Source organism: Megachile rotundata, chromosome 2, assembly GCF_050947335.1.
Source record: "Megachile rotundata isolate GNS110a chromosome 2, iyMegRotu1, whole genome shotgun sequence".
NCBI classification, from domain to species: domain Eukaryota; kingdom Metazoa; phylum Arthropoda; class Insecta; order Hymenoptera; family Megachilidae; genus Megachile; species Megachile rotundata.
In genome coordinates this window covers 3,810,570-3,824,325 of record NC_134984.1, presented here as the reverse complement: position 1 = coordinate 3,824,325, position 13,756 = coordinate 3,810,570, and the positions used below count along the sequence as shown (strand labels likewise).

At 40.1% G+C, this 13,756-nt stretch overlaps 1 long non-coding RNA gene across 1 annotated transcript; it reads right to left on the bottom strand.

The window, feature by feature from the left end:
- Window positions 1-4,960: 4,960 nt before the first annotated feature.
- LOC143266638 (uncharacterized) lies at window positions 4,961-13,074 on the bottom strand. The gene is made up of 2 exons (XR_013041581.1): window positions 12,986-13,074; window positions 4,961-5,560 (listed from the first exon to the last, which is right to left on the bottom strand). It is a non-coding gene; the product is annotated as an uncharacterized LOC143266638 (long non-coding RNA).
- Between the last annotated feature and the right edge of the window lie 682 nt (window positions 13,075-13,756).

The following is a 13,756-nucleotide window of genomic DNA, read 5'->3' as shown; positions in this document are numbered from 1 at the left end:
ACCCCCTCCCTAATTTTCCGCCCCTCCCAAAGGGGCGGTTTTTTCGATTTTGCTCAAACTTTTACCGAAGCTTCCTCTCGACCCCAGTTATACCTGGTAAAAGTTTGGTCGCGTTTGCACCAACCCCTTGGACGCTACACGCTGTCAAAAAAACCACCTCTTGCTGTTTTTTCATTTTTTTCACAGTTAAAAGTCAATTTTGGACCTGCAGTTCACGGAAAAAACTTGTTTCCGTGCCAACGGTATGGTTCCTGTTGATGGTTTGGGCCTGGTGTGAAACCAACCTCCGCTGAGGGGGTTCCTACTTCCAACCCTCGCAATCCACCCCCGGGGATTACTCCAACCGTTTTCGCGCAATATGCAAAAAAGTGGAAATTTTGAGATTTTCAACCCCAAGTTCACCTAGTAGCCACAACTTATTGGAGGCAGTTGGCATCCCGCGGATTGGCCTCTCACGAAGTTTGAACCCTCCTCTCTTCGATCTCAGAAGGTGCAATCGCTCACATAATCCACACAGCCTCCAGCGACGCCGCGAAGGTACCCTGTCACCGTTGTGTCGGCCGAGGCGAGCGCCGGCGGCGCGCCCGGGTGGAAAGCAAACCCTCGGGCACGTCTCCGAGTGGCAGAAATGTCAACCGGAAGCGCTTGGAACGATAGGATTACCAGCCGCTTAAAAAGACTCAACGAAAAATCACAGCATTCCACACGCCAACACATAACAGACAATTTTTCAAACTCATTTGGTTCACATTTCCAGCAGTTTTGCTGGTTTCTTTTTGGACAGGGAGCATTGAGATAACCCATGGGCCCAACTATCCTCAAAATTTCAAAGTCTTACCTCCAACAGAACGTAAAGAAAGAAACGGCTAAAGAAAGTGGTGCATTAATTTTGGCCAGCAGTGTAGTACCTATTCCAAAAATGTTACAATCGGGACCGGCAGTTGTAACATTTACGGAGAGAATACTGTAGTCTAGTTCGTACTAGAGTACCGTTTTTTATTTCCTCCAGAGAAGGTGGCGCTTTTTGGCCCGTCATGGGCTCATTGCGCCCCCAACGTCGTTGGAGTCTTCAAAAGGGGTAAACGGTTCGCCGACAAACCGTTTTGTCCTTCTCGAAGACTCCACGACAAATTCAAAGTGCATCACGCCCACGACATACGTGCGAACTTCATATGTCGCGTAAGCGCGACTAAGAGTTCGATGAAGTGTCCGTGAGAGCGAGCGCGACGCCGTATATTTATTTTACTCCTACTCCTAGCGTATTCAAATTGGCGCGCATCGTAACGCGAAGTGAAAAGAATTCTAATTATATTAGAAATTCCCAGAGGGCCTACGCGACGCTGCAAGGCCAATTGGCTAATCGTCACGACTAGCTCGCCGTCGATTCGATTGGCAGATGACGTGACGTCACGGGCCCTTCAACGAATCCGCAACAAAAATAAATGTATATGGCATGTAAGTACTTAATTAATATTTCATAGGGATAAAAATGATTTTTTCATATTTATAAAAAAAATAGCTCTAAGAATTTATAAAAAATGAAGCATAAATAGCTCATACTTCATACATATCAGAAAACACTGAACAATTTATAGTTTTGAAACGAGTCATACAAGTCTTTCTATTTATAAATATTTCAATTAATAGTTCAAAATTTTATAAATCATAAATATGTAATATGTGATATGGGGATTTGATTTTCAGAAGTACAAGTAGAATTTTTCCTCTTTTTCTTGTTTATTTAAATGAAATTAAATAAACAGTTTAATAATTAAATAAGCAGTTTTACATTCATACAAATAAAAAACTTAAAATAAGTCAATTTTACAATAAGTATGTTCTCTACAAAATATTTGTATTTATAAATATTTATTTACAGTTATATATGCACGTAGAATTTAAATCTTTCGTGCGTCGAATACTGCTACCAGTACGCGCTCATCATGCGGAACAAACGCGATATATGTCTTGGACCCCATGTTTTATAGAGGCACCTATGGACCTTCAAGTACTTTTTTAAAATAAATTAGTATAAAAAATGTAATATAATACGATTTCAAGAATATATATATATGTTGTGACGGATCGGTGAGGGAACGTGGAAAGGGTTCCCTGAGGTGAAGGGCAACCAAGGAAAGCGGTCCTCCACGTACCGATGCTCACACTCACAGATGATTTCTTTAACAGGGCACCAGTGCAAACGCACGCATCCGCGGGAATCGCCCTTCCGGCTGCACTTCCGAGAGCGGTACTCAAAGGGGGACAAAAAATGAACAGAGAATCCGTGAGTATCTATGAAACAAAGAGCTTTATTTCGGGCCAAAGTGGACCCTTCGAAAATAACGGAATGGAGCCCCGCGCGGTACAAAATACGGTAGGGTTTCAGGTCGCGATCGCTATTTGCGAGAAAGGATATCGCGACGCAGGGGCTCACGGTACGCGTGAGAAGTACAGCAATGAAAACGGCGGAAAACTTTGGAGCGCAACGGGAGCATGCCCTTTTAGGGTCATGGACAATAGGAGGGACGCTGGCCCTAGATATAAAATATAAAAAAAGTAATCCATAGCGGGATTAACGGCCCGGGAACGCGGAAAAACGGTACGAAACAAAACGAGAAGAAAATAATCTGGGAACACGGTCCCTAGGATCCTCGTCGCCGAGGCTGGTGGTCCTATCGCCAGAGACCACCTACACGCACACACGCTCACACACGCACGCTAATACTCCTGTAGGAGGCAAAAATCCTACCTTTATTAATTGGGTTGTCGTTTCCACTCCGTGGACATCGGCGTAGGCAGCGACACACTACCACACACAATCACACACAAAACGAAAGCAAGAGAAAAACCGGGAGGGAAAACAGACCCACACAGAAAATCGGACGAACAAAAAAAAGGTCTCGGTTATATTAGTCGCGCGTGAGGCTTTCTTCGCGGCTCGCTGACTTCTGCCTCGTTATCCGCGGTTCGGGTCCTCGGTGCGCGGGGTTCCCCCTCCCCGAAGATTTCGGCGCCAGGGATGGGCCATGGCGTCTTTCTTCCCGGCCAGGTCCTGGGGCCCCCTTCGGGTGGCAGCTGGGGTGGCTCGTCCCCAGGCCTGGCATCCCTCGCCGTTGGCTGCCGGTCACGCTCGCGGAGGCTGACGGGTGGCTCGGCGACCCATCAGCAGGCCGCTCTGATCTTGTGGCTCCATCCCGCGTCACCGTTGCTCGAGTTGGGGTTTTCCCGCGACCGGGGCCGCGGACACCTCTTCCTCCTGGCGGTGGCCGCTCGCAAAGGGGGTGAGGGGGAGGGGCGCGCGAGTATGAGGAGAAAAGAACAAATAAAAAGAACTCTCATACTTCCATACACCCCGCGGCGAGGGGATTGGCAGGGCAGAGTGAGGCCGGTGGGCCTGGTGGCCACTCGTAACGAGGCATGAAAATATGTCTCGTTACAATGTATAGAAATCAAGGTATGAAATGAAGGGTGTAAAATGTACGTAAAAATTTCAATTTATCCGTATTTTTTCTTTGGACCCATAGTTTACGTGTGTGAAATTTGATCAAAATGGTTCAACGTTTTATTAAAAAAATTTGCAAAATAATATTATGTTGGAATCCGGGTAGAGGACAAAAACCACTTTTAATATACTAAAAGTTTATTCGATTTAACCCTTTCCTTACGGCAGTCCGCTCCGCTGGAGTGACGCCACTGAACGGGTCACCGCGCCGCGAAGTGTGCACTTTGCGCGTCAGTAGTCTTCGATATTCGGACTAACGTTTTTCAACGCCACTTTATGATTGTCTTGTATGTACACTTTTTTATGAGCTACATAACAATTGCTTCATCGTATTCACCGCCGCCTATAGGCGGCACCCGTAATGAAAGGGTTAAAATCTCTTCGGTCACGCCGAACTCAACTTAACAGAAAGTCGTGAAAAGATTAGATGCAATAACGACGTCGCTAACTCGCAGCAAAACCAATTCTCTTCTCTAAATACCCAAGGTCAGTTACAGTATACATATATCTTTACTCTAGGGGGGGAGGACGACCTTAGCCCTTATGACTAATGGCAGATGTGAATACGCTGTTTTCGTTACTGTAAATCGGAAGAGTCATAGTTTGGTTATGACTTATTATTTATTTAGGAGAGGTCATCCAACAATTAATTTTTAACATATTTTTAAAATAAACAAACTTTCCAAAATTCACGTACGCCGTATTATTGGCCTTCCGAAACTTAATAGTACCCGAGATATTTGCGAAAATAACTTTCTCAACCGCAACATCAAGGGTTATTTTCACCACTTCAAAGTGGATATTCACCGATAAAAAAAAATATTTTTTCGAGTTCTATAACATATAAAAATTTCATAAAAATCGGCATGTATCAATTGGGTGATGTCCCTTGTTAGTGAAATTTTTTGCATAGGGAATAGAGCAACGTCTACCATTCAAAGTATAATTGACAGATTCGGAAAACGGAAAACTGAAATAAAAGAAGAAATGGACGCCCGCGTAAGGTAAATGAGTATGATCGGCGACTAATTATTCGCAAAGTGAAACAGAATCCACATATATTTGCTGAACAAATTGTAACGGAACTTAAAAAGGACAATATTATTGATGTGTCACCTAGTACTGTGCATGACTATTTAAAGAGTAGCGAATATCATAGTCGAGTGACACAAAAAAAGTATTTCGTAAACGAATCTAACCGTAAGAAAAGATTAGAATTCGCGAAGCAACACATTAATATACCAATCGAATATTGGAATAAAGTAATTTTTAGTTACGAAAGCAAATTCAAAATATTTAGCTTTAAAAAAGAGACAGGAGGCTCTTGAAGGAAGAAAAATACACAATTTAGTAAAAAAAAAATGTACAATCAAAGGTAAAACACGGCAGAGGATTTATATTAGTCTGGAGTTGTATCAATGCAAATGGAGTGCAAATAATGTTTCATGCTAGTGCAAATAAAATGGGTCTTGAAGGCAAGTTTATATTCACCCACAACATAGGGTATTACATATACAATATATCCAAATATTTGCAAACGCCGATTCAATCACCAGATGTCAATTCCACAGAACATCTATGAGATTATCTAGAGAAAAAAATAGGCATTCATAATATTTCATCGAAAAAAATTTAAAAATCACTGCATCACGTCAAACTGTTCCGACCACTCAAAACGAAGTTAAACGGAATATGAATTAGAACCGAAGATAGAATATTCTGCGTTCATTGATGTATCGCGTATCGTGACAAATCTGACAAGTTGTTCGAAAGACGAAGTAGCTCTTGACAAAACGACGTACCCTCGAAAAAACGAAGTGACGAAGTAAGGTCACTGAGGAACCTTTCTCTTCCCTTTCATATTCCACATCCTTCTGCCAAGTCTTCTGTCAACTATGCACCCTCCACTGATTCTCACTACGCTGTCATTTCTCTGCTGATGAACTGTCATACCGACACAAACGGCTCGCCGACAACTTGCCGATATCCACCATCAAAATTTAATTCCCCATTAAAATTTTTAATGGGGAAATAGTATAACAACAAGATGTTATGATTCTTTGCGTATAACAACAAGATGTTAGCAAATTGGGTAAAATGCAATTTATTCATAACAGACAAATTTTTCATAATCTTATTTTACAATTTATTCAAAATTGCATAATGACAAAAAATGAAAATAATTTTATTTCAAATCCATTGATATATATACATTATTTATAAGCATAAATGACACAATTATGTTTCCTGTTCCACACTCATTGTGCATACTGGACCTTCCATACACTGTACGATTATATCATATAAAGTATTATAAAGTATCCTTCAACCCTAGTTCGGCACAATTAATAGGTACTTTTCTTTATCCACAGAATTAAAACATATGGAAGTACAGTGGAGAAAGCACGTTTACTAGATTAATATAACAGGGTCATTTAGTCGTATACGAAGTCTTGTCGTATTGTTTTGAGACCGGTGGTATAAAAAAACCGATCATAATAGCGGAGGACACGACTCACCTACCTGAAACGGGGGTACCCCGCGTCCTTTTCCAGCTTGTAGAGACGTCAATTCTCGAGGCTCCATCGTTCTGAAGGGCTCATTTTAAAGGGGAAGCTTCAAAGAATATAAACATATTTTTTTAAATTTTAACCCTTTACGTCCCTCATTGAGAAAAACGCAAAAAAAGAATTTGTTTAAATTTTCCGACATTTTATAACAAATTGATGGAATTAGAAAAAATATTTTAAAATAGCCCAATCCTTCATGAATAAAACAAAAAAAATATTTAGCTCAGTCGGTTAAGTAGTTTCTGAGAAAAAAATTCCTTAGTGGATCCTATTTTCGCCAAAATGGGCAAAAATTGATGACTTAAACACCCCCTAATTTCACATGGACTACAATATATTGCGGTTAACAAAATCGGAGATGGTGACTTCCAAAAGTGATCGATTTGGCGTGGAATGAAAAAAGAAGGAGGAGGCGAATAGCCTACTTAGCAAGTATGGAAGAAGAGGTGGTCATGCGTCGACGGTAACTACGTTTTTTCCTGATAGGATGAGGTTTAGAAAAGGAGTAGTTTATGATTGGGATGGCTCCACGGAGGAGCTGAAGAATGAAGTCATGCCGGGGCAACCTAGTTTCGTGGCAGAAAGGATTAAGAAGAAGAGGTTCGTGGATGGTAAGCTGACCTGGGAAGCGACAAGATTGATAATGGTTGTCTTTAGGGGCAATTCGTTGTCAACTAGAATTTTTATAGGTCAGGGGCACGTTTCAGTAAAAGTTGAGTCGTTTGTAGAATCGGTTAAACAGTGTTTTTGGTGTTATGGATTTGGGCATATTCAAGTTGCATGCAGGGCAAATAAGAAATGTATGATGTGTGGGGAAGATAGACACGGGAAGTGTAAAAAAAGACCTAAGTGTGTGAATTGCGGTGGACCCTATGGGGCAACGGCGAGGGAATGCCCGAAGCGAAGAAAATGTAACGATAGTGAGCGAAGAGATATGGGAGGATTGCCATTGATCTCAAGAAGAGAGGAAGTAAGGAAGTTAATTGGAGGTGTGGGAAAGTGAAAATGAAAGGTGAAGTTGAAGAAACAAGAAGAGATAGAGACATTAAGTGGAGGTGTGAATGTTGGAATGTGAGTATGAAAGGAATATGGGAATGTTTTTCGGTGTGGGTGTGTCAGGGAAAGTGTGGTTGTCAATGGAAAATAAAGAAATGAACAGAATGCAGAATGATGGGTGGATGGATGAGTGTGGGAGACGGTATTAAAGTGTGGACGGAGGAATGAATGGGAGGATGGATAAGAGAATAGAGTATCAGATGAATGCACAGAAATGAAATTTGCGGTGTGGAATGCGAGAAGTGTTAGGAATAAGGTGAGTGAGTTGAGAGAGGTGTTAGAAGCATTTAAATTAGATGTATGTATGTTTTATTGTGGAAACTTGGCTTAAACCTGAGGACGAATTCAGGGTTCCGGGTTGGCAGATACTGAGGAAGGATTCAAGTGGGGGGGGGGGGGAGGAGGAATTTGTGCCTTGTACAGGGATTATGTCAAGTTGGGAAATTATAGAGTGGGAAGGGGAGTAGAGAAAAAGATAGAGAGTTTATTAATGGAGATTGAAATAAAGGAAGGGAAAGTTGAGGTTTTGGTGGTATACAGAAGACCGGGGGAACAGATGAATAGAATGGAATGGAGGGAAGTTCTACGGGATTCATTTGGAAATGGCAAGAGACTGATCTTAGGAGATTTTAATGCCAAAAGTTGTACTTGGAATTGCAGGATGAGTGACAGCGCTGGGGAATTGTTGGAGGAGGTGATGGATGAGGAGGAGATGGTAGTTAGTAATATAGATACGATTTCAAGGGTAGGAGATAGGGGAGACAGGTGAGACGATGGGGTCTGATCACCAGATATTGAAGATTAGTGTGTTGGAGGAAGGTAATTGGTATAAGGACAGGGAGGGAGTTAGGAAGTATGATCTTAGGAAACTGAACCAAGAGATCTTGTTAAGGTGGTTGGTAGGAAGGGGGAAATTGATCCTTGAAATTGCAAACTCTTGTCTTTCAGTCGAAGACAGATGTAGATATTTTACGAGTCTTTTGCAGGAGGGAGTCGAGTTTGGAATAGAAAGAACGGAGAGAAATAGAGAAGGTAGTCGAAGGACCCCCAGGAGTGGTCAACAGCCTAAAAGAGGGAAAGTTAAAAGACAGGTGTGGTGGGATCAGGAGTGTGAAGAGTTGAGGAGGGAAAGGAAGAAAGCAACCGTCTTGATGACAAGGAATCCTAATGCAGTCAATTGGGAGAGACTGGAAGAGGCTAGGAGGAAAATGAAAGAGATAGTTAGGAAGAAGAAGAAGGAGTCGTGGGATGAATTTGTAGCAGGAATAAAGGATGGAGGTAAGGTAGGGGACATGTAGAGAAAGGTGAAGATTATAGCCAAGGGGTTGGGGGAGGACTCAAATCGGGCAGGAGTGATAAGTAGGAAAGATCAGATTGAGTTAGAAAGAGAAGAGATTAGGAAATTAATTCAGAAAGGATTTTGTGATAGGGTCTCAGGAGAGGAAGTAAAGGTGATTGGAGAAAATGTAGACCATGAAAGGGAAGGTCAAGTTGTGGAAGGGGGTAGTTGGAACTGGTTTGACAGAGATATTGAGAGAGAGGAGTTGGACTGGACCATAAGTAGGTCGAGGGTTGGTTCTGCTCCAGGAAAAGACGGGATTGAGTACAAGGTTATTAGGCTGTTGACCACAGATTGGAGAATGGCACTCTTGAAGATCTTTAATGACATTTGGAGAGGGGACGGGGTTTCCCAAATTATGGAAGGAGGCCATTTTGAAGTTTATACCGAAGCCACAAAGGAGGGCTCTAAGGCCGATTTCGTTGCTAGATTGTTTAGGGAAAGTATTAGAAAAGATAACCAATGAAAGATTGAGAGTTTGGGCGGAGGAGGAGGATAGATTAGACAGGAACCAAAGTGGTTTTAGTAAGGGTACGTCCACCTGGGATAATTTGGTCATTTTAACCAGTTATATAAGGGAAAATTTTGGGCTTAGAAGGGAAGTCATATGTGCCTTTATAGATGTTAGAGAGGCATATGATAGCTTTAATCATGGAAAACTGGTTACAGGCTTGAGGGAACTAGGTTGCCCGGTTAGGATAGTGGGATTTCTGGAAGGCTGATTAAAGGATAGGAAATTAGAGATGTTGAAGGCGGATGGAGAGACGAATAGGATGAGTATCTTAAGGGGCTTGCTTCAGGGATCTATCTTGAGTCCACTACTGTATAATTTATATACATCAGGAGTGGGATAGGTGATTAGGGAACTAAAGGTTAAAATCTTGGAATACGCGGATGATATAGCTGTATATTTGGAGTATGTACATAGAGAGGAGGGAGTTAGGAGGCTGGAAGAGGCGTTGAAAAGACTTAGAGAGCATTTGGCGGAATTGGACCTGGAAATAGCTCCGGAGAAAACCCAGATTCTGACGTTCTCGGGAAGGAAGGGAAGTATTAGTAGCTTGGGCAATAGGATAAGCTTAGGAGATGTAGATGTGGAAGAAGTTGGGCAGGCAAGGTTTTTAGGAGTAGTATTCTATAAGAACCTATTGTTTAGAGAGCATGCTAAATATGTGGTAGAAAGAGTTAGGAAAAGTATGAACATTCTGAAGTGTATAGGAGGAGTTAGTAAAGGAGCCGATCCAGAAACGACATTAAGGGTGTTTAAAGCTATTGTCAGGTCAGTAATAGAATATGGATCGATAGTTTACTGAAATAAGAATAGGTACACGGATAGGTTACAAAAGATCCACAATGCGGGAATTAGAGTTGCTTTAGGATATAGGTTGTCCACTCCAATCAAAATGATGAAAGCAGGGGTGATGAATTTGGAGGTGAGATTAGGTATGCTAGCAGTGTTGTACATGGTCAGGAAAGGTTTTATAGAGGATGGAAAGGTTATACAAGCAATTGAAGGAAGGATTAGGAACGGAAGGTCAGGGGAAGCTAACCAAGAGGTTGACCTGGTGAAAGAAGGGTGGTTGGCAGGGATGTTCTGATATTGTCGGATTCTCTGAGTGCCATTAGGGCTCTGGGAGGGGAGGAAAGAGGAATCTTAGAGATGGGCGTGATACATAAAATAAGAAGGGGAATAAAGAAAAGAAATTTTGAAGCATCAGAAGAAGGCGGAGGTAGAGTGGGCTTGGCCTGGACCCCAACTCATGTAGGGATAACAGGTAATGAAAGAGCAGATAGGGTGGCGAAGGAATATACTGTAGGTGAGCCTGAATTCTGGGTAATAGCTTTGTGAAGAGATATTAAGCGAATTATCACGAAGGAAAAATGGAAAGAATTTGATGAGAGAAATTTGTGGCAGGGGGAATTCTAGGGGAGAAAATATTTCAATTCCAAATGGAACAATGTGGGGAAGGATTTCCCCTGGTTCAGGTTTCTTGGGAATGTTAAGAGAAATACTATAACGATACTTAATAGGATTAGATCAGATCATTATAACTTGAACTGGTCATTATTCAGGAAATTTATGAAAGATTCTCCCTACTGTAACACTTGTGATGATTTTGAAGACATAGAACATGTTGTATGGTCTTGCAATAAGTATGTGGATCAAAGAGTTAGGTTAGTAAAAAATTTAAGAAGGTGCAATATACCAAGAGGGGCACAGTTTTTTGAAAGTAGCGCCATGCGAGGGCGGAGGGCCCTCAGACTGATTGCGGGCTTTTTAAAGAAATGCAATATCGTGGTGTAAAAAAGGAATTGATGGATAATAAGGTAGGGTTAAGTAAGAATATGTACAAATTTTTAGAGATTATATTTTTACATTTCTGTAAGATAGTAATGTGTGCAGGATATGTTATGTTTTGGAGAAAAGATATATTTGTGTTGGTAATTTGTAAACCTTTTTTGGTAGACTATAAGTGTTATAAGTTTTATAAGTATTATATAAATTAAAGAGACTGTATGAGAGGGTGAATGTTAATAGAGCAGCGGCTTCTACTGCGCCATCTGTATTATTATTGTTAAAACTAAAGAAGCATGTAACTAGTAGTATAAGAGGCGAATAAGAGCAGCGGCTCTTCCACGCCAACTTCTGTAATTAGAAGTGAATAACTAACTAACTAACTAACTAGATATAAATAACACAAAGTTACTAGCGGAGGGAGCAATTAAAGGTGCTAGCCAAAACGATCGAGGCGCCCTCATAGAGTGCAAGCGAATGGTGTGAACTCGTACAATGTTCTCTGTCTATTTACTGTGTTTTTGGTTAGAGAGACAAGGACGGTAAATATGATTTTACGAAAAAACACGCATTACGCGAGCCAAAACGACTCTGCGAAGAAGTAATATTTCGACAGGATTTCTTTTGCATACTACTCTCAGAAGTTTAATCTAGGTCGGTCCGCAGGCCGATTTTGGAAAAATGGGACGTGAAAAATTTTCTTCTATAAGAAATGTTAGTTTTCAGTGCATAAAATTATTTTGGACAAAATTGCAAAAACACAGTAAATAGACAGAGAACATTCGACGAACTTCACACCATTGGATTTAGTGAATTTCTATACTCTTTGAAATTAGACGTGACGCTTAAGGTTTTTTTATTTTACTTTGGCCAAACTATGACTACGTTTCCATCAAGGGTTCAAATCGGGTCAAAGTCGGGTTGGGGTGGACGCTTTTACGGTGGAAACACCAAAGGTTTAGTTGAACTCTACCCTACAAAATTTTAGGGTAGCGTTCAATTGAGGTTCGGTGGAAACGACAAGAGTCGAGTTCGTGTTGCCAACATAACAAATCCAGATTGCATTGTGTATCACGTGCTGTATTAATCGGTATAGAAGAGGTTATTATTACTTTTTGTTAGTGATCTTGTAATCTGAGAAATAATTTTTGTATGTTATTTTGATATTGCTCAGCTTTACATGTCAGCATATGGTAGTTGACTTTGTGCAGTTGGTAATATTCAACCCTGCCGCAACTCCAACCCGCGACTCAAACCCGACTCTAACCCGACTCTGACCCGATTTGAACCCTCGATGGAAACTTAGTCTATGGCTCATTGCGCCTACAGTAATCTTTACAGTTTGCTACGCCGCAGCGGCGCCATCTCAATCACAAAACCGAAAATATTCTCCTTCGTGTCCGCCTTTACACCTCTCGTTTCTCTCTCCTCCCCACTCTACCATCTCCTCCACTCCTTTTTCCAAACACACCTCTCTCTACATTGCACACACAACTTCAACTAATAAACGCATACAGTCCCATGTGCATGTCCCCAATATAACCATTAATACACTAGAGGGAGCAAATATTATTAGACTTTTTTAAAGCGAATGTTTCATATCTAAACGCTTTATCGTTCGCGTCTTTTAACAAATGCTTTCGTACCTGTATGGAGAAACCGGTGTAGAATCATAGAGAATTAGAAGAATCTATTATGATCAGAATGGTGTAGTACAATTTTTTATGTCATGATGCAACAGTAATTACCAAAAGCCATTAGATTGAAAACATTTTTTAGGAATATTACGATTTTGTTGCTAAACTTATTCAAATTGTTCGTTGACTAATAAAATTGACATATAACGTTGATGAAGTTAATTGACTTATAACTTCAATAATAAATGTTTTGCAATACCTAATACAAATTTAATAAAATTAACAGCTACGTATAACGCAAATATAATTGTGCGTCATTTATGCTTATAAATAACGTTATATGTCAATGGATTTGGAATAAAATTCTTTTCATTTTTTATCATTATGCAAATTTGAATATATTATAAAATAAGGTTATGAAAAATTTTTCTGTTATGAACAAATTGCATTTTGCCCAAATTGTTAACAACTTGTTATATGCAAAAAACCACACTACTGCCCTATTAGAAGTTTTAATGTATTTCGTGCGGTTTTCGAGATGGCACAAGTGGGTTAAAATTTTAAGGTATCGCTTAACAAACTTACGAAGTTCCATCAAAATTGGAGGGGAACACTTCCATGCCTTACCTTGTTAGTCTTCGGACACAGACACAGTATAAGAAAGCACAGTAGGTTCACTCCGCCCAAAAGTGGCTTAATATTTGTCACTCGCGCATGACCGAATCGCACAACCAGCAACATGGCGATTGTGAACAGCTGAAAAGCACATGTTCTGGTCTTTTTTGTCGTGTATCCTCTTCAAGAAATAAATCAATATACATATAGAGAGATATAAAGTGTGAAATAAAATGAACGAAAGAGGTGGATACAGATGTTGCATAGAAGGTTATGAAAGTGCAAGTAGCGAAAAACGTGGAGTGAAACTAACTTTGTTTCGATTCCCGAAAGATGTAGAAAGGTTAGTTTATTATGTTACTTATCTTGCATTTATTATAGCTTTTAAGGGAGAGTGCATGAATTTATTATTTATTCATTATATTATATTCTAAATATTTTTAGGTATACATCAATAAACTGAAATTAAGAAAGAAAAAGAAGAATTCAGCATCTAAATCACATTATGACTGATGGATCAAGGATGGATACACATTTGTCAATTTTATGATTATCAGATTATATTTTTCTAACGTCGTTTATAACGACGTAGGAAGCACGTATTTATTAATTATTGTATATAATAATTGTATTCTTATACAATGATTTTGATGAAATTGTATTTTAATTAAAAATAAATTAATACATATGTACAACAAAATAAACACAAAGGTGTTAATTATTTGTAAATATACACAATAA